Genomic DNA, 20,343 nt, shown 5'->3' with positions numbered 1-20,343 from the left:
GAAGTATAGGCAACCTTATTCTTTGCGCAGTTCTGGATAAATGGGAAAATCTGTTTAAAAGCCTAGGGAGAGAGATAACCCCATCCAGAAGGAAAAAAGAGAATGACTTCACCATTGAGATAAGGGGACAACTCTGGGCCACCTGGAAATTTTGGAGAAGGTTTAAATAGTGAGAGAAGCTTTACAGCACAACACAAGCAGAGAAACAAGACACTCCATCTTGGGGAGATGACATTTGCCAAGTTCTAGGCTTGTTATTGATGTCCTATCAGATACAACCACACCAGATTATCCTGGCAGGAATGGTAACATGCAGCACAGAAGGTGCAAACAGTTATTTTAACTCACTGCAGGAACACACGCACTCACACACTACACATTTTGAGGATGTTATCCTGCGGAAGGGACACCTATCAGCTAAAGATAGGCATAAAGCATTTGGAGCCTTCTCAACACACGCCTGCCCCAGTAATTTTTATACACATACAAGCTACTTCATGAAAACAAAGGTCTGAAGCTCAGATGAGTATTTATTGACCACACACCTAATAAAAATGCCAGTTTTGCTGCTGAAGCAACTGACTCATGAAAAGAGAAGGAATAAAAATAAAGAACTTTTGAACTGAAGGGTTAGAAAAGCAAAGACTCATGAAATCACAGTAGCTCTGAGTAAATGTCTTGTCTGAATGCTAATTCTTGCCACTAAAAAAATACATATAACATCAACTGTAGCAACAAGTTAAACATGCTTGCTTTAAACTTACAAACAAACAAAACCCCTGCAAAACCACTCTGAACCCTATACAGTGCTGTAGTACTTTGATATATATTCCCAAAGAGTAATTTTTAATCAGACAGCAGCTGCATTACATTTTCTCAAATAAATAAATAAACCACATGTCTTTCTATTGCTTAATGAAAACAAAGTTACATAAAAGCCGGTTATTTGCAGCATAACCTTTCTGAAGAAGCCTCAGCTGATGTCAGGTAGTTATTTGTCACCCGAATCTAATACTTTCCGCCCCGTGCCAAGTCATTTTCATGGGATCTGCAGGGTGTGATGGGGATCAGGAATACCTTTGCCATCCGTCACTGCTGCAAATCACCAGAGCTGGATCCATCTGCCTGTGTTTACCAGGCAACCAGAGTCGCGTTGCTAATGCGAAGGTCGCCCCATGTGAACCCATCAATCAGCAGGCTGGCAGTTTCAGCCCTCCACCAATATCAGAAATAAGTTCAAGGGAACAGTTTTTTAACCCCTCACTGCTCCTAAAGGGCCTCTTCATCTCTCCTTCACGGAAGCAATTGTCATAGTCACATCCAAAGTGATGTTCTGTGTGGAACTTCAATACCATGTGTACGAGATACACCTGTGACCTGCTCACTCAAAAACCTGCTGAATAGTGTAGCTAAATGAGCTGTAACTGCTGGATTTAAGTGCCAAGAAAACTCTGGCAGTATATGTTCTAAACTGATCACCAGCTATACTAAGAATACTGTTTAAACAATTCAACTCAAAACAAGATGTTACATTTAATGAAAAATAGCTTTCCATTTTATATAACTAGTAAGTGTTTACAGTGTTTGTTTATTCCTAGTTTGATTTTTTGGGGATGTCTATGTCGAGATTACAAATTTAGTCAGCTGCTCAGTCATGCTTTAAGCTAATGTGCCTTTCTGCTCTGTGCAGATCCATGCCTTCATGCTCTTTCTGTGATTGAAGCTAGTCAAACTAATTAATTCAAAAATTATTTCTGTTTCTAAATTGTCTGCAGGCAGACTGGGATCTCCGCTTATTTTGTTCTCGTCTGAAATTGTTCAATGGATTCTTTGTCCAAGTATACCTCAGACCATAAACTCCTTGTCACTGACCTGCAGTGGCTGATACAACCATCTCATGTTCCCACTTCTGGACCTGGGAGAATTGTGTGTCTATGTGTGGGTTGGAGCCCTTGACAGAGAAGGAAGGGGTTTGGAAAATGTATGTGCTACTAAGATACACAACTGCAAAACCCGAAGAAGCTTATCTTAGAGCTTGTGGAAAATAAACATAGCTAAAAAAAGACAAGATCTTCATGTACCACTGAAGTATATTCACCTCTGGGCAATAGTTCATAATAACAGCTTAAATTTCCCAAGTAGCTGATGTGAAAAATTTAAACTGAAACTGCAGGAGTTAATTTAGACTGGGGCAGTCTAGTGAAAAATTTAAACTGAAACTGCAGGAGTTAATTTAGACTGGGGCAGTCTACCTCTACTAGGTGGGCTCTGGCCTGAATGCTGACTTTATAAAATTTTAACCCTAATAAAATGTCCTGTATCATTTAGTTAAACAGTTGAGACAACCTATATCATAGCTAGAGCTAATAAAAGCTGGTCTTTTAAGAAGTTCAAACCTGTTGTGTTCCCAGTCAATTTGTGGGGAGACAGTTAACTATGAAATAATATATAGCCTTTCCCTATGTGTTTTAGATTATTTCAGTACTTGTTTTTATTTATCTGTTTATTGGTGAAACTGTTTTAAAGAATTTATTCTTAAGATTTATAATAAAAAATGGAGCAATCAATTGAAAGTCACCTTCTTTTGAGAAAAACAACACTGTCTTTGAGTGGTGGCGATTTTTAGAAAGCTTCTGAGAAATAAGTGCTTTACAGCATGGTTTTTGTAGTGTCTGTCACTCATGCTCAGGACCATTAGCTTACATTAATTCTCGCCTGTATCGTTCCTCTAAAGCATTGCAATGGGAAGTAATTTTGGCTTCTTAGCTGTTCTGTTGCTCCCACAAAATCCAGTGACAAGTCATCAGAATGCCTGTGATGAGATGGTGGTCTCAGCAGCTTTCTGCAGTGGCAGGGATGACAGTGTAAGGTGCTAATACAAGTCTGTGATTAATGGGATATAAGAACCTAGATAGATTAGAATGGATTAGGCATGCATATGCTTCATTTAAATTTAAACCTTCACAAAAAAAAAAAAAAATCCTTTGGTTTTTTGCTTTGCCAGACACACCCAGATATTCTAATTCTCAGGCTTTCCAGTGTCAGGGAGCTTTATCTGTAGCCTGACAAAGCAGAGTCTCTGGAACTGAATTATTTCACTCTACTGCCTATTTTATATCTGTCATGGCAGCAGCAAAGACAGAGAAAAGAAGCAACAGCAGGTTCCAGGGTGGACCTATTCCATGTTACACTGGTGTAGGCAAAGGTGGAATTTGAATCAACCAACCCATGTGAGCAGTCACTCCTGATCCAGTATTAACCAGCTGAAAATAATCCATGCTGCAGCAGCAGCAATAGCTCAGTACCATACTATGAAAATCAGTGAAAGTTCAAGCTGTATCACAGATGTACTCACTGTGCCTCATTTTTCCACAACTGCAATAGGGCTGCAATTCTTAGCAGTTTGCAATTTGTAGGAACCTGCAGTTAGAACTGTAGGAATCTGTGGCTCTGTGTTATCATGCACTGGGACAACAAGTGATCTCCTCCTTATAGACTCTTCCAAAGTTTTTATTTTCCTGTAGAACCCCTAAGACAGTCCTTTCATGAGCTAGAATTTCCTGTTCTCCTACTAGTTCATACATCCACCTCAACAAAGCTGGAACACAGTTTAAGCTGCCTCTTCCTTCCTGAAACAAAATGCTGAGCATCTTGGTATTATTTTTGTGGACATTTTAATTTGAAAGACCCTGGGGTTTTATTTTTTTAAAAGCCCCATGCATTTTCTTTTTTTGTGCCAAATCATGTTCTCCCTTTCTCTCTCAGAATACCAAGTGGCTTTAATGGAATTGCTGAGATAAGGAACATGGAGGATTACTGCCCTGCCTCAAACACAGCTCCTCACATGAGCGAGAGAAATGTGCTTTGGCCTTTAGAGATTTTTCCATTCCCTGATTCAAGGTCTTGGCAAACCACTGCAGAGTCAGAGCCCCACATCTCCAGCATGCTTTAATCTGACACTGTTTGCTTCCAGGAGAATGCTGAGGGACCTACTCTGAGAGACCTGGTTCAGTCAGAGGTAGAAGCACATCCAAAAGCACCTTGGTTGGGTATCCTACCATGGCTAATGCAGAGGAGTTCATGGATGTGTACTGGGATCACTGCTGGTGGTTCTGTGTGGAGATGTGGTTCCAGTATCACGATGCCCTTTGCAGCCTGGAGGGAAGAGGGAAGCAAAGGGAAAAGAGAGCAATAGGAGCATTTAGAAGCGAATTAGTTAAAAAGTTCCTCTCCATGTGAACCTGTCAATCTTCAGTAGAGGATTATGCCCACTGGGGTGAGTAAGCCCAGGCGTGCACACACACACACAAACACACACACAGACTTTCACATAGTATCCCTAAGACCTTGTGGTTAATTATAGCTCTGAATCTGACAGAGAAAAATTAGAGGGGAGAGGGACAGCTGCAGGATCCTGGGGTGTAGGGTCTGATTTCCAAGGTAATCTGCAGCCCACCAAGGATCTTCACTTTGGAAAAATAAAGTTCAACCATTTCTAGTCCCTGCCTGCTGCTTTTCCATTGCCTCATGTGTGCCGTGAGCCTCTGAACTCCTAGCAGGGTCCTGATAGCAGCCTGGCCTGTGCTAAGCAAGGGTGGCTTGTGCCAATGAAAAATGTACATAAGTTGGGGCTCCTCAAATCTCCTTTTCTTTTTAACCTGCCTTTTTTTTTTCCTCTAGCAGGAGACAAGTCTGTGAGACTAATGCCAGTTACTTTTTTCCTAGGTCTGCAAATCTCTCCTAAACCTGGAACTAAAATAAGGTAGCAAGTTTTAACCTTTTCTGATCACATATCATTTGACTCTTCTGGTGTCCAGAGCCAGAAACAATCCTGTTGATCCCACATTTTAAGGATAAGGATAATTCAAGGTCCATGTATCACAGCTGTTTTCCTTTGGAATATTGGAGACTTTAGGGAGTCTTACTGACTGTCTTGAACCTGCTTGCATGTAATGAACTCATATTACAAAAAAACCACCAAAACTAAAACCAAACAAAAAAACCCACACCAAAACCAACCAACCAACCAACCAAACCAAACCAAAACAAAACAAAACAAAACAAAACTAAGAAGACTCCATCAAGTGGTTGCAACAGGAGCTGAAAGAGTGAGGTCAAAGATTATATAAAATGGGGATCACTGTTTAGGGTTTGTACCTCTGGTCTGGGTTGCAGTGCTTTGAGAGACATTTTAATATACACAGGCAAACAACCCCCCAGGGTTACTGAAGTACAGTCAGAAGCTGGGATCAGGTCCCCACTACAGAGTCAACAGCACTATTGGATGCAATCATAGCTTTTAATGCATCTTGGAAGGACAAAGAAACTCCAATGAGCTGGAAATATTTGTGAAGTGCCAATGCTTGAAGAGTATACCTGGCAGGGAATTATAGGCTGCTTAGCTTGACAACAACCTGAGGCAAAATCATGTACTGGCTGATCAGAAGATGGAAAATCCAACACCACTTAAAGAACTTCTTTAAGTTAGGAATTTCTCATAGTAGATCCTTTTTTTTAGTATTACCATTGTTTACCAGTATTTTCCAAGGAAGATGAATTTAAGACATCCATACCAGCTTAATGTGTTGTTGTACATCCATATGCACATTAAAGGCAAGTCAACTTCAACATAAGAATAAAGTGCAAACGTTACACAAACACAGACCCCAGACTCTGCCAGAGCTTATTACACAGTAAGCACAATGCAAAATACTGTGTCTTTTGAAATTTATAGAAAATTACTTTTAAAGTTTGTGTTTATCCAAATTGTGATTTCCCCATTCACAGTAATTCAGAATACACTACAACTTCCTTGATTTCCTTTAGGTAACAGATTCAGTCAGGCATAGAATCACAGAATTGCTCAGGTTGACAAAGACCTTTATGATCATCAAGCCCAGCCATAAACCTGACACTGCCAAGTCTGCCCTAAACAATGACCATGAGTGCCACATCTACCCACCTTTTCACAGAGATGATAACTCAGCCAGGAGTTGGCTGAGTGGACAGATATCTCTAGGACACAATTGAAGCAGCTGAACACATCATTATCAATTCTGTTTCCTTCAACTAAAATTTCAACAGAGCTCAGCTGGCCTAAAACTAACCGGATCTAGCTTAATGCAATGTTAAAGAGGCAGGTTAATTAAAATTACCTTTACCAGTCACTTGAGCCATAACAGTCTGAAATTCTCCTCACAAAAAGACCCAAAGAGTTGGTTAGCCAGCTCTCTGGAGTAGACAATAAACAGCAGCATGGGTACAAAGGTAGATCAGATTGCTCAAAACATCATCCAGTTGTGTTTTGAAAATCTCCAAGGGTAGAGATCTTAGAACAGCCTAAAATGACATTTTTTCCTTCACAAATACCCATTCCCCTTCGGAGAGAACATTTCCCCTTTGCTGGGCTCCTAAGAATAAAATCCTCTGTATCCATGTACTGATTTATAGCCTCTCCTGTATTCTGCTGGCTTTGCAAAACAATCCCTTTCCTGTTAACCCATGCATGGGGGCATGCCCCAGGGGGCACAGATACAATAAGCTAACATCACCACCCACATGGGCTTTGCAGCTCCCACTTGAAGCATACATTCACACCAGGTCAAAAGTTTTTATTGCAGCTGGTAATAGCAGGATGAGAAGCCTTGCTCCAGTTTGGAGTGCACCGCTAGGTGTTGGTGCACAGCACACGTCACCGATCCCTACGGCTACAACTGCAGTGCAGTCACCGTGACAGCCAGCCAGTGAGGTGGTTTCACCTCTCAGGAATGCTCTGGGAGTGCCAGATGGAGGCTCTAGTGAAAGGCTCCAGTGAGCCTGAATCTCCACTAACTTACCCCTTTGCGCTTTGGACAGAGAAACTGCTGAAGGTGCAAGGACAGCCTGAGCAGAGCAGGGAATCTGGAGCTTTGGCTGAGCACTGCTGAACTTCCCACGGGGACAGAGGTTTTACCAGAAAGGCAGGTCTGTGGTGTGTTCCAGGGCAAGTCAGGGCTGTGCACCTCTTCATTGCTGCACTGCACTGAGCCATTGCTTTGGAGGCCTGAGCTAGCAGTCAATGCTGAGACTAGGTCCAGGGCGCTGACAGACTCTGTAGCCAAAACCTCCTTTAGTACTTGCTGTTTTCTCCATCAGGGCAGAAATTACTCCCTGTTTAACTGTTTACACCAAAGCCTAGAAAGAATGTAGTCCCAGAAATGACTGAGTGTTACAACACTGTAGTTATCCCACAGCTCACCTGCTCTCATTTCTCCTTGCTTTTGTTTCCTTGCCTTCCCCTCAGCCTCTTCATTCTCCTGGTTTACCCACCATCCATTCATTTTCTCTACTTGGTGGGGGTTTTCTCCTATGCTTTCTTTTAACTCTCTTTCCCTGAACCACTTCTCCTCCCCTCCCCCTGCCCTACATTTTCTGGCAGAGGTTTGGTCTCTGAGTTCAGTGTTATTCTTCCCTGGAGAAATGACTTAATGCCTTGGCTTTAATGAGCAGTTTGCTAACTGTGAGCCCTTGCTGCTTGGTCTATATGGAGATGTGCATGCCAGTAATTGGGAGCCCCATTTTTCTCCTGCTTTGCTTTTCTTCTCCCCCACTACCTTCTTTTCCCCAATCTCATTTAGTCATATGATGGCTGTAGAGAGCAGAGTCAGACAACTGGGGAGGACCTTTTGTGTTAGATTGCTGCTGTTCACGCTCTCAGGAGAACAAACTCAACAGCTCAGGGAGCACAGACTGCTGCACAAATGAGACTTGAGAGTGTACATAAGATTTTTTCCCTTGGGGGTGTTTTCCCACTTATTTTGTGAGCAGATTAAGCTGGCCATAGATTGTATGTGCTCTGCAGTGTGGACATTGCTTTGACTTGCCATCTGCAGAGACATGTATCAGCTAAGCCCTGCTTTCCCAGAGCTGTGGTTGGCTGAAGGCAGTCCGTTCACCAACAACTTTGCGATGTTCCCAGCTCTGACCAATTCCCCTCTACCTCATAAACACAGGATTTCTCCAAATTTTAAAGGCCCTCGGGTACCCTAACTTGATCTGTTCCATTCAACCACTTCCTGTAAACAGACATTTATGGTAATTTTAGAGTCCACCAGGGCCTCTTTTATATTCAAAGTGAACCTTTGCTCCCAAACGTCTAGACTTTGACCTCCTCTCTCCTCAGCTTTCATGGTCAAATTCAGCTGCGCTTCCCACTCCACTCTTTGCCTCTGAAGTGCCTGGCTCAGCCTCTCTCATTCTTTCTTGTGCTCTTTGCAGCTGCTGAACACCCTGCTTGCAAGGCATGAGAAGACACCAGCAGTGGCAGTCAGCAGCACTTCCTTGAGCAAAGCATCCCACTAGCAAGAGGCCAAGCCTCAGTGCACTGCAGCTCCCCACAAAACAGAGGCTGAGAACACAGGCGGGACCCTGGCTGCAGCTGGCAGAAGGTGTCAGACTTTAAAAGTCATCTTAGGGACTGAAGAAGCTCAAGAACACAAAGTTTCCTGATGAAAGGGACACTGGATGCTTCTAAAGTATACCCAACCACAGAATTAGCCACGTCCTAGGGGTGTCGCATTTCTCTTGGATGGCCCTTTCAAAGTCACCTAGTGGCTGCTATCCTGCAGTGAAGGGCTTCCTCCTGACTACTTTCTTGGGATCCACCAGGACCTAATCCTTGGTGAAACTGCATGTGCACCACCCACATGGTTGGCCACTGCGGCAGTGCCAGTGCCAGCAGCTATCCACAAAATCTAGCAGGCCTTTGTGCATGGCTATGTGCCATGCTGTGGTTGCATCCAAGTCCCTGATTTGTTGCCTAGCCTGGGAACCATGTGCAAGAACTTATTCTGAGTGCATCCCCAAGAACTTACATGACTGTGATCAGTATTTTTGCAGCTCACAGCCTGGATTCTCTGTCTTGAAAGCACAGTTTTTCCTTGTCATTCAATACCACATCCTGTCTTCCAAGTCATAAGCTGATAACAAGACCCAAAGCCTACTCTTAACAGAATGTATAATTAAAAAACTTTATGATTTGACCTGTTGGCTAAGCTAACAGTGGTCAGTTAGGGCTACAAAGTTTCTTGCACTCCAACTTGACTCTGTAAATTGAACCAGGAGGTCAGTGATGTTGATCTCAGGAGACAGTCAATCCTCTTCCACCAGTGATTTCACATCTTAGGACTACTGCTGCTGCTCTTCCCTGGTGCTCAGTATCTCAGTCTCTTTGGGAACTGGATAAGGCGACTTCTGTCCTCCCACAGACATGGCCCATCACAGGTAATGCCCTCATTTCATCATGGATTAATGCATCATTTTCAAGAAGTGGAGGCAGTTTCCAACACCATGAATCTTATCTTTCTTTCCCCCTGCCCTTTGATTTTTTTTTTCCACTTTGGCAGGTTGTTAATATCTCTGACATCAGTTTCTAATTGTTTGGACCATTCTTGGCTTTTGTTTTCTACTCAGCAAAGCCTCAGAGAGTGACAAGCCATGCTGACATTCTGCAATTTAACAGAGCTAAACAGGGATCAGAGTCTGACTAAGCATTCTTCTTTGGATCTTTTTCCATCATTTCTCACCCATCTGTTATATTTGGAATAATAGCAATGTCCATGTCCAAACCCCCAAATTCACCCTGCAAATGCTTGAACTTATGACCACAGTTTGGCATTAATTTATCAGACCTCACTGCATCAGTAATACCATGTAAAATAAAACTAGATTTGACAGCTGCTTAAATTGGAATATTATAAACTGAGGATATCTTGTATTTAGAATAAGAGTGTAGAACAAGTACACAGTGGTTTTGCAGATAGTACAAATAAACAAGTGCTTACTTTTCCCTGTGGAACAATTATTCTTTTGCTGGGGAAGATGTTTCCTTGTTCTTTTACACATATTAACAGCATGGATTTTTTTTCTTGTAGTACATTAGGACTCAACACCCTCACACCTTTAAACAAAATTTCACCTTGCAAAGAAATCTTACCCTCAAACTGAGTTAGGGGCTGTTCTAACCATTCTCAACTCATAGTTTGAAGAGTATCTCTAGCTGTAGTTCAGAATTCATTTTTCATCTGAGAGCTACCATGATTTAGATTTTATTTTATCTCAAATATCATCCATACCATGTAGTTCTGAGCTCTGCTCCATTGTTCTTTTATTGTTCTGAAACAACTCTGAAACCACCAAATATTTCCCAAATTTGTCTTCAGCTTGTACTTAAAAGAGAAAAACATGTATGTATTGATCAGCATGAGAGTTACCAGGTCCCGCTTGGCAATGTTAGGAAGGTTTTATGATCAGTTCAGCTAACACTGGCCTCCCATAAATAAAGAAGTGAAATTTTACACCTGTGGACTGGGGCCAAAGCTGCCTTCTCTATTCGAACATGCTGACGCTCTGTTTTTGTTGGTGTGTGTGACATACAAGCCACTGGTTTCCAACTCTGACCACACTGGTATAGGAAAGGCACACTGACACCCTCCTCAGAGGCATCTGTGGACAACCTGCTTTTCCATTTACTCTTCCAGTCTCCCTGGTCTTTAGGCTCTTCCATGAATTCTTTCAGCCTCCAAGGCTGTTGAAAGTTTGCACTCCATGTCTTCCAGGCCTCTCTCAGTGGTCACTTCCTGCATCCCTTTCTGAGCTTCCATGAGCACATCAGCCTTTACTTTCTCTGAGTCTCCTTCCATTGCAGGCACTTTTGATGTGTCACACTCTGCCTGAGAGCTACTGGTGCTACTTCAAGTGAATGAGGGACTTGCAAACTTTCCTATGCACTATACTGGTGCAAGGAAACTTTCTGTTGCTTCCTTGTCTCTTGGGGCAGGAAATCTGGTGGTTTTCTGACCACCCTGAGACTTGTCATCACATCTGACTGCTTTAAGACCTCTCCCCACTTCTTTTTTACATGGCAAAAATTTCTATTTGCAATTTTTTTTCAGTTTTACACCAGGACCATGGGTCTTAAGATGCCTGAGGACTTCATAGTGCTTCTCCCCAGGTCAAAGTGATGTGTAAGACCCATTAACTCCTTACTATCCCAAACTGACCTCACTCTCCTAGTGAAAGATTGGAATACTAAACTCAGCCCGCATCACAGACCACATGAACTGTGTCTCCTGAAGAGTGTGTTGAATGTACACAAATATATGCTTTGTATTTTGAGGTGCCCTTGCCAGAATCCTGCTGTGGCATCTAGAATATAAAATATTTGGCATCACATATATCCCTCAATATTTTTCTCCTTTCAGATGTTGGAAAACTTGCCTTTTTTTACATTTTCAGTACTTTTGAGGAACCACAATTCCTCAGAAGTACTAACAATTTCACTTGTCACCCCCAATACAATTCTCAGCATGACTAGCACATCCAAGAACTATTCTAAGTCTCTGTTTTAAGGCAGAATGAGTTTTCCCATTACAGTGAATCCTGTAACACTGGTTACTTGCTGCCCTATTCTTCACTGTGCTGACAGCTTCCCTATTATCTTGAAGATGTTATCAAAATCTTCCTCAGGATTTTGCTCTCTTCCTCCCCCAGTGGAGGCAGCTTTCTGAGAATGCTGAAGGTTCAATCTATCTTTAATTCAATAAGAGCTGCTCTTACCCATTGCATTTTTCATGGCTTCAGATTTGTAGCATAAAACTATAGTTCATATATATACTTTTCAGTGGAAGTAAAGTAACTACATTTCAAGTATCAACTACGCAGAGGGAATCTTTAACAGTCAGTATCCAGTACAAAACATGTCTTATTTATTGGAAGGTCCATTCATTTGAGTTACTGCAAGAGCAGCTACTGATCCTATGAAACCGCAATCTCTGTAGCATTACTCTTAACCTCTCCTCAGTGCTGTGGATGCTCTGTTGGAATATGCAGCCTTTAATGTGTGGTAGGGGATGTTACTTTTGTATTTTTGCCTCAAAAAATATTGCAGTGTGCCCTTTGATAGTCAGTTTTACTTGACTCTGGCTGAACAATGCTCACCTTTCTGCTTCCACTCATTTCGCCCCCAGTGTACTTGAAGTCTCTGCCATGTCTAAAAACTATTTGCTTTGCTGTCATTTCCAGTAGCTTTTGCTTGCTCACTTAACAAGGGTATTTCAGTCTCTGAATGGTTGTCTGAACTTTTTACAACTAGGAAGGATAGCAAAACAATTTCAAGGCAGAGACACAAATGCATCTAGAAAACACTTTGGAACTAATTTCATGATATGTTGATCTTCCCTGGGCTTGGTAATTTATCTCTGGGGAGCTCCAGACTGAACTAGGCATAGTCCTTTGTGAAGTTTTCATTGTATTTCCTTATTTCCTGTAATTTTCTGTAACTGAAATCCATTGCAGTCTTAATTATATTAGCCACTGTTAAGCATATCAAACCATGGAACTTGGTTTTTTTTCCTTAATAATTCGGAAAATTTAATTTAGCTTTTAACATGACAACATCAGCTACAGGATTAGTAACTGTGATTCAATAATTTAGATAAAAGCTGCTACAGAGCTATTTCTCATTTAGGCTATCCTTGAAGAATAATGAGAAACTTATTTTGTTCACATAGTAGATTATTTGCAATCTGCTTGAACTTTATAGCGGTTAATCGCTGACCTCAACCATATCATGCTGGATCTGCTTCATGACTACTTCAAGACATGAAAGTTTTAAAGATGGTATAAAACAACAAGAAAAAATGGCCCCAAAACCAGGAATAATTTTTTTTTAAAGCTGCATTTCACAACTTTTAAATAGTGAACATTACTTTGAGTGTCTAGAATTTATTCTTGTGTACAAATCCCTGTGAATTAGCAGAAACCAACAATAACTTAAACTGAACTGAGCTTCTGTCTTTAGATTTTCTAAAGAATTTGTCAGCACTCTGCTTATTTCTAATTTTTTGATCATTACCAGTAGCAAAGACATGGATAAAGGTCTACAATGTCATTTGTTCTCTGCTGGTTTTTGCATTGCAATGTCACAGACATTTGTGCTCTTTCACGAGGGAGTACTCATGTCTGAGCAGATCTAAGTAAAACTTTATGGTGCCTGAAACAGCTCAAAGAAACATTTGGGGCTCCTCTAATATCTGTAAACTCAGGCATGAAATTCTAACTTTTGAAGACCAATGGAGAAATTGAATCACCTTTGATTGTCCCTCCCAGACTGCCCAGCCTAATGTAGGATGGGTGGAGCATTGTCCTTGTGTCCTGGTGTCTTGGAGCATTCTCCAGTGAGGTGTGTATCACATCTGCAGTCTGGTCACAGCCTCCTCTCCAATCTACCAGCAGATTTCATCATCAGCCACATTTCACTTTGAGACAATGGGAAACCTTTTCCAGATTTTTAAAATAAAGCACAGCACTCAAATTCCCCAGTATTCTTGGAGCGCCTGAGCAGGATTATAGTTTTAAAATTGGTACAAGCTTGTAGTGACTGCAAGTAGCAACATGACAGAAAGAACTGTAAAATTATATAGTAAAATTATTTTTACTATAATGTTCTTCTAACATATATATATATAAATCTGAGATTTTCATTCAGTGGGCCAAAGCACATCTATATTCAGTGAGATTCACACTGAAAGTTTTTAATTCTTGCAGTAATTTTGGAGGAAAGGGAAGCATGTCTTCTCTATGGTGCTGGGGAAATTAACATGGAAAATTAATATCAGCCTTACTCTTGGAAATGGCATAGCAATGCATCTGTTAATGAGGATTATGAGTTTTTCTAACTCTTAGGGAAATGACAAGATTACTTCTGTTTGAAGATGTACTTGTGCTTGAGTGCATAGGAATCAAGTGGAACTATGAACTCCTAGGTCTGTGCAACTTTGTTCAGCTACATTTAAATACCTGGTACATTTGAAAACAGTGCTACAGCTGAGATTTAAAACTGCATCCACAAAACCACAACTTTACTTCATAATATTATTAAAATTGTGCTTTAAAATCCATATTAAAAATATCCAAGTACTGAAAGCCTGGACACAAAACTGGGAGCTGCTTATGAAATATTAATGTGTGATTACAAATTCATTTTGCCATGGGGCAGCTACATCCATCAGATTCCAGAGAGCCCCAAGGGCCTACATCAGGAGGTGCCCAGGGTAAACCATGAGGAGAACTTTCTTCTACAGGATGTTCACAACATCTGCACAGGAACTGAGAAGCATGAAGCAAAAAAAGGAGAGAAATATAACAATAAATCCTTTATACACTGTGAATTTTCATAGCTTACAAGAAATAATGTAGGAATTTTTAAAAAAGGAGAACAATCTTGGGTTGTCTATCAGATTGGGATGACCATAATCACAATTTGTCATTTGAACTGTGGGCTTATATCCCTAGCTGTTCTCTGTTTCTCCCATTCCCACACCATAGCCTGTGTCCTGCTCTATTTTTTCTGCACAGCAGAGCTGAGCCCATGGCCATATCAAGGGCCACCTCTAACCTAACTGTGATGCTGAGCAGCTGCCTAATCCCTGTTGTACTCTGTGACTGAGGATACAAGAAAAGAAGCTGGAAGCAGGTGAGAGGGGAGAAAGTGGCAGGGGAAGGAAAAAAATGGGGAAAGCTCTGTCCCAGTCAATCTGCAACACTGGAGCTATGGGGCCAGGGCAATGCCCAGAAAACCCTGGGTGTTCAGGAGACAAAGCTGCAATGTCTGCACAAACTCCTGCTCAGAAAGGACAGACTTACTAATTTAGAGGCTAGCACATTGGTCAAAGTCAGAAAAATTTGCACAGGGACACAGAAAAAGGCTCACACCATATATAAAGGCACCCAGCCGTATGGCAAATTTCACATCCTTACTTCAAAGTTCAGACTTTCTTAATGAAAAATCTCTCCCTCTAATCTCATGTTTGGAAACTGATGTTCCAGTTTAGCTAGAAGAATTGAACCATGCTCCCAAAGCTGTCACTAGGTAGATATTTGGCATGAAAATCTTCCATCTGTACTGTTTGTATTCAGCAGAGCATTTCATGGGCAAGTAAAAGAGTATAGCTTTGGAAAGGGTGAGATGTGCCATACCCTGAGCTGTGAAAATTATTCAAGGAGCTTCACGGGACTTCATGGAATAATTTTCAAAGCAGGGGGGAATGAACCTGAAAGCATAAACTTACTTGCTCAGGACTACAAAGAGAACTAACAAAAGAGCTTTGAATAGAATTGCTGAGAATGGTTTCCCAAGCTTTTTTCCTCCAACTCTTAATACTAAACCCTTCTCATCTTGACTCCTTTCTAATGCACATTGACATTGACAGTGGTACATCTTTAGTATGGCTGCTATGATTCCTGCATTTTGTATTTACACATTTAGAGGAGAGGGATTTCTGCCCAATGTAGGAATTTAATACTGGAGTGTCCTCAACCCCACCTATATCCATCAAATCTCTAGTTCTCTTGGGACTCCATACAAATTCATCCCTTATATAATTCTTCCTTTCCTTGCCCTGCTATGCCTGCAGCTACTGGGCAAACATAGACCTAGTAGTTTCCTCAAGCACAGCTAAAATTCTCATGGAAATATCACCAGAAGAGTAGCTCTGGGAGGAGCTAAAAAGAGAAATTGTAAGAGTTTGCTAAATGCTGCCTTGATGAGCAGAGGAAGGGAACCACAAGGGATGAGCAATTGTGTGGTCCTGAGAGTATGTCTTAATTGACCTCACCACAGTGAGAGTCTTCTCTCTTTAAGATAAAAGAAAGGCCACAAAAAAGTCCTACATTATAGGATCTGCAGCTTCTTGTGAGCTGAAAGTGTCCCAGGGAGTCTTCTCATCCAGCTTAGAGCTGGGACAGGTCAAGCTTGCCTCATGGAGGAATGATGGAAAGCCCACTACAAGTTTTTTCTCCCACAACTTCTGGCTTTTCCTAGGCTATGAAACAACATTATTTAAAGAAAGAAAAATCACGAAACACAAAAAATTTATCCAAACTGACTTTCCAGTCACAAACAGGTCAACAAAAGCCAACTGGCATGGCCACTGTGCAGCTCACCATTGCTCTAATTATCTACTCCTCTTTTGCAATTTGCTCAAGTGATCTAATCGTCCCCTTTGCAAAAGGCAATTCAGGGAATGTCTTTCCCTGTGTAGTTATTTATAAAATGTCAACTCAAGCTCAACAGTTAATGAACCTCAACCTGCACTGAGTTAAGGAAGGGTGATTTCATCTTGCCCCAGCCTTCTCTCCCTGTCCATGCCCACTGGACATTAGGAGGTCTCTTATACTATTTGTGCCTTTTCTCTCTGAAGCTGAAACTCTTCTAAATGTGTCAGGAGCATGGGAAAACACAAAAGGAATTTATCTGGCCTGCAAAAAGTGCTAAGCTTAACACAATGGTATCTAATAACAGCCATGCCAGTGTGACTGGCAGCTGGCCAGCATCCATACTGACTCCAGTGCTAAGCACAGCAACACATGCTGGGGCCTCTCTCCTGGGCTAAGCCTGAAGGCTTTTGCCTCACACCCAGCCCACATTGTGCTTGGCATGAAAGAGTGGGGAGACACTGTGAGGTCTGGACATAATGGGATCTCCGTATGCAGGCCTTGCTTTCTCCAGAGTGACCCCTCCCCCTCCACCATTCTTCTTCTCTGCAGATTTAATTTTCTGTAAAGTTCACACTTTCCATCTCAACAGCCAGGATACACAAACATGAGCTCAGCTTCCACCCTTGACCAAAGTAGAAAGGAGATCTTCTGTTATTGTTGTCATTGCAGAGGAAAGCTTCTCAGCTGGGGAGGTGTCAGACCAGGAGGCACAGGCATTCATTAGTCCTGTGTACCACCATCTCCAAGCTGGACAGTCTGCCTGAACCTGGGAAATGGGAGGAAGTGAGGGGAGCAGTTGGAAGATGAGGGCAATCTGGTCCAGTTTGGGAAAAGCTAGGGATTGTTATTGAGCAGCTCCTCAGTTTCAGGCAGACCAGCACCACCCACCTGTCCAAAGTTCAGACCCACCACTCTGCAAAGCCCATTGGCATTCTCTCATTTCCTGCTCCTGGAGGATGGGAGAGGAAAACTTTTCCTCCTGTTCTCTGGATTCTTTCCAGTCAATGAACCGCTGCACACTACATGGAGTGCAGCAACGGTGGAAAAATACCACTGGTGTTTGGAAAGGAGCTAAACACTCCCTTACTTTTGCCAGGACCAATGGAGAAAAGATGGGCTGGAGCTGCAAAACCCAATCCTCTCAAATGCACCAGCAAACAAGAGACATCCCAAAACTCTCCACAACATCCTTCCCCACACTCAGGGACACTTCTGTTGTTTGCTGAGTCGGGAGCGCCCCATCAGCAGACAAATGGGGGTCTCACCAGGACTGCTGGAGGTGGTTTACCAACTGAAGGAACCAGATTGGGGCAGGGAGACTTCAAGGAACTGGTTTCAAATCCCAGCAGAACCCATTTTTATCCCCAGAGAGATAACGCCTATCAGGTGGTTACTGCACTCAGATTTTTTTCAATGAGACCTCAGAGACTGAGCTCATTGCTGGGCTTAGCGGAAAGTAAAGACTTCATGATGCCAGTGGCGAGACCAGAAGTTTTCCTTGGTTACTCTGGTTAAGTTTTTTTCCAGGCTCCCTTCTGAGCAGGTCTGTGCTACCCTGCAGAGGCCTTTCTTTTATGGCAGCCTAGTCTACAGAATATTTCCATACGTATGCTGTGCTTGCTGCCATGGTCTTCTGAGAGGAACCCACTCCAGAAATACACAACATGTTTATAATCAGATCAAACAGAGCAGGTAGTGTTTTAAGATTCAGAAAGCTCAATAGACAAAAGGTTTTCTGAAAAAAAAAAACAAAAACAAAACCAAAAACAAATTCTTTTCTTTCCTGATGAAAGGAGCAGAAATGTATACTTTATTTTCTTGCTGAAAAATATACTTCTGTCAAAAAAATCTCTGCCTGAGAACAATCTTCATTTTTAGATATATCTTTAATGTACAACTTCCTGGATTTATTCAGTCTGGCAATTTTTGCTGCCTATTTTCATTTGTTTCCTCATGTTTTTTCAGGTATTAGACAGTTAGCCTGTGACTTTGTCCTTACTTTTTCTTTCCTAATTTTCTCCTTCCCTCTCCACCCAGAAAAAAATTTTCATAGATCAGAAACCTGAGAAAGTGGAGTATTTTGACATATTTGTTTCTTCTCCTGGAAGACAGATTAAAAAAAAAAAAAAAAAAAAGTTTCTTTTTCCTTTTGTCCTTTTGCTTCTGACAAAACCAAAATCATAAGAAAAATTGCTCTGGTGCTTTCTTGCATTTTCCATGTATGTGTGTTTCTCATTTTCCCTATTTTTTATCTTTTCTACATAGGAAAAAGGAAGAGAAAATGAGCAAGGATCAAAACTGAAATGTGTTTCTCTATAGAAATCAAATTTAAATGAAAATTTCATGAAGTGAAATAAAGTAATTGATTTTGGTTTGATTAGAATTTTTCTTCAGAAGAAGTTGTATGGGAACATTGGATAATTTTAAAACAGATTTTCACTATATAAAGTGGCTTTTTGAGCTAATGTTCCAGAGAAGTACAGCTGGCAACAGGCAGTCTCCAGGACACATTTCACCCACACATCTACAGTAGGAACATACTTTATGAGAGCAATTACCAGACATATAACTCTAACATGAAATCACTGCAAATCACAGCACAACCATTCATTTATGCCAATCAATAATAAGTAACTCTTTAAAGCACAGCAGGAATTTACCTCAAATAGGAGAGACAGTGTGAGGAAGGAGTCCTTTTTTTTCAAGGAGAGATGACAGATTTACTCATCATATTTTCTGAGTGCAAACAGCATGGCAAGATTACAGCTCTTCACATTTAAGGGACTGAAACATTGTCTATAGGAAAGAGATGAAATATTATCAGTAGGTCTTAATAAGGTTGCTCTGAAAAAGAACAGATGGTTTTACACAACTGGATGCACAGCAAAGCTCAGTAAATCTGAAAAAAATAATTTTGGCTAGAATTTGTGTAACTTTCCAAATTAATTCACTGTGGCCATGCTTATACTGCTTCTTCATTCATTTCCCATGAACATCAGAGTGATCAAATTTTACCCACATAAATTCCTGCAGAAAGCACATTTCGACTTGCTTCCTCACATACTCAGCAGTGATGTATTTTAAAGTTGTCTCCAGAGTTTACAGTCTGATATGAAACTGGCCTTGACTTAAGAAAAGCAGACAAAGGCTTCCAAAGCCCATTACCAGAGCTGTGGTGTTGCAGCTTTTCAGCTTATAGGATCTTATGTTACCTTTTGAAATAAGGATCTACAACAGATTTTACACTGTGTGACTGTGATCACAGAGAAGTAAGACAAACCCTGCATTTGCCTGCTGAATTTCACATGAAGCAATGTTCGTTAGAGAATCATGCTTTAGGTATTGTCTGGCTCACTGAGAAAGCTTTTTTGCTTTGTTTAGCTTTGTTTTAAGATATTGTTCAGTAGGCTAATCTGAATTCTCTGCTGTCTTTTTCCAAGCTGCAGTAGCTTGTTCAAGCCCTTCTATTGACGAAGGCATGCTAATTAGCACAACATACAGCAAAGTGCAGCATAAGCTGTGAAACCAAGCATAGCTAGCTAACAATATTTCAACTGCAAAACAATCCATAAGAATACCATTCCTTAGAATTCTCCTTAGAAAGAGAGAGAGATTGAGAAAAGAACAGAGTAACTTTCAATGAGGTGTGCCTTGTAAGGAGACTTGCAGTTCTTGAAGAAATCACCAAGAGATGGAGCAAGAAGCAGGGAAAAGTCACCAACTAAGGTCTCATTTGTAACTTTATGAGCAAAATCTCATTTGCATGACCTAACCTGGCCAGTCTTCAGGGTGAATCACCTTTCTTTATATATATAACAGGGGCCAGGAGGTTTTCTTGGCATTTGAGACAGAGACAGCAGCCACCATTTTTCATTCCAGAGGAACTGCAGAACAAAGCTGTTCCAGAAGTTTTGCTGATTTGGCGGAGAGAGGGAGGGAGGGAAGAAGAAGAGCAGATGTTAAAATTACTATTGTGAGACTTTCATCTGTACAATCAACCACGTATTGAGGATGAGGGACCAGTGAGTAAGAGAGCAGAGCAGAGATGACAAGACCATGTGGGACAAGATTGTCAAAGAGCCCTCTTGTCCTATGTGGGTGTGAGAAATGGAGAATGAAACCTTCTTCCCTCTGAGAAGACACTGGCACTTATTGCCAGAATGAACCACTGCTGTCACTCCAAGGGTGATGCAGGCTTTCCAACATGATGAAAATCATGTGATGAAAGGAGAGTCACCAAACTAACTTGTCTGGAATGCTGAGCCTGACCCTGAGGACTCTTTCGGGCACCTGCCAGTGACAGCTTTG

General features: G+C 41.4%; 1 long non-coding RNA gene across 1 annotated transcript in view; it reads right to left on the bottom strand.

Annotated features, from left to right (window-relative positions):
* Positions 1-11,289, bottom strand: part of LOC146768631 (uncharacterized) — a 33,936-nt gene extending 22,647 nt beyond the window's left edge. Inside the window, exons 1-2 of the long non-coding RNA XR_014953173.1 lie at positions 6,837-11,289; positions 1,078-4,155 (exon numbers count right to left, since the gene is read on the bottom strand). This is a non-coding gene — a long non-coding RNA (uncharacterized LOC146768631). The remainder of the gene's footprint in view (positions 1-1,077; positions 4,156-6,836) is intronic.
* Positions 11,290-20,343: the final 9,054 nt, after the last annotated feature.

The sequence above is a fragment of the Lonchura striata genome, chromosome 1, assembly GCF_050655825.1.
Source record: "Lonchura striata isolate lonStrDom1 chromosome 1, ASM5065582v1, whole genome shotgun sequence".
Lineage (NCBI taxonomy): Eukaryota > Metazoa > Chordata > Aves > Passeriformes > Estrildidae > Lonchura > Lonchura striata.
Note: the sequence above shows the minus strand (reverse complement) of the source record. Positions and strands in the feature narration are given on the sequence as shown.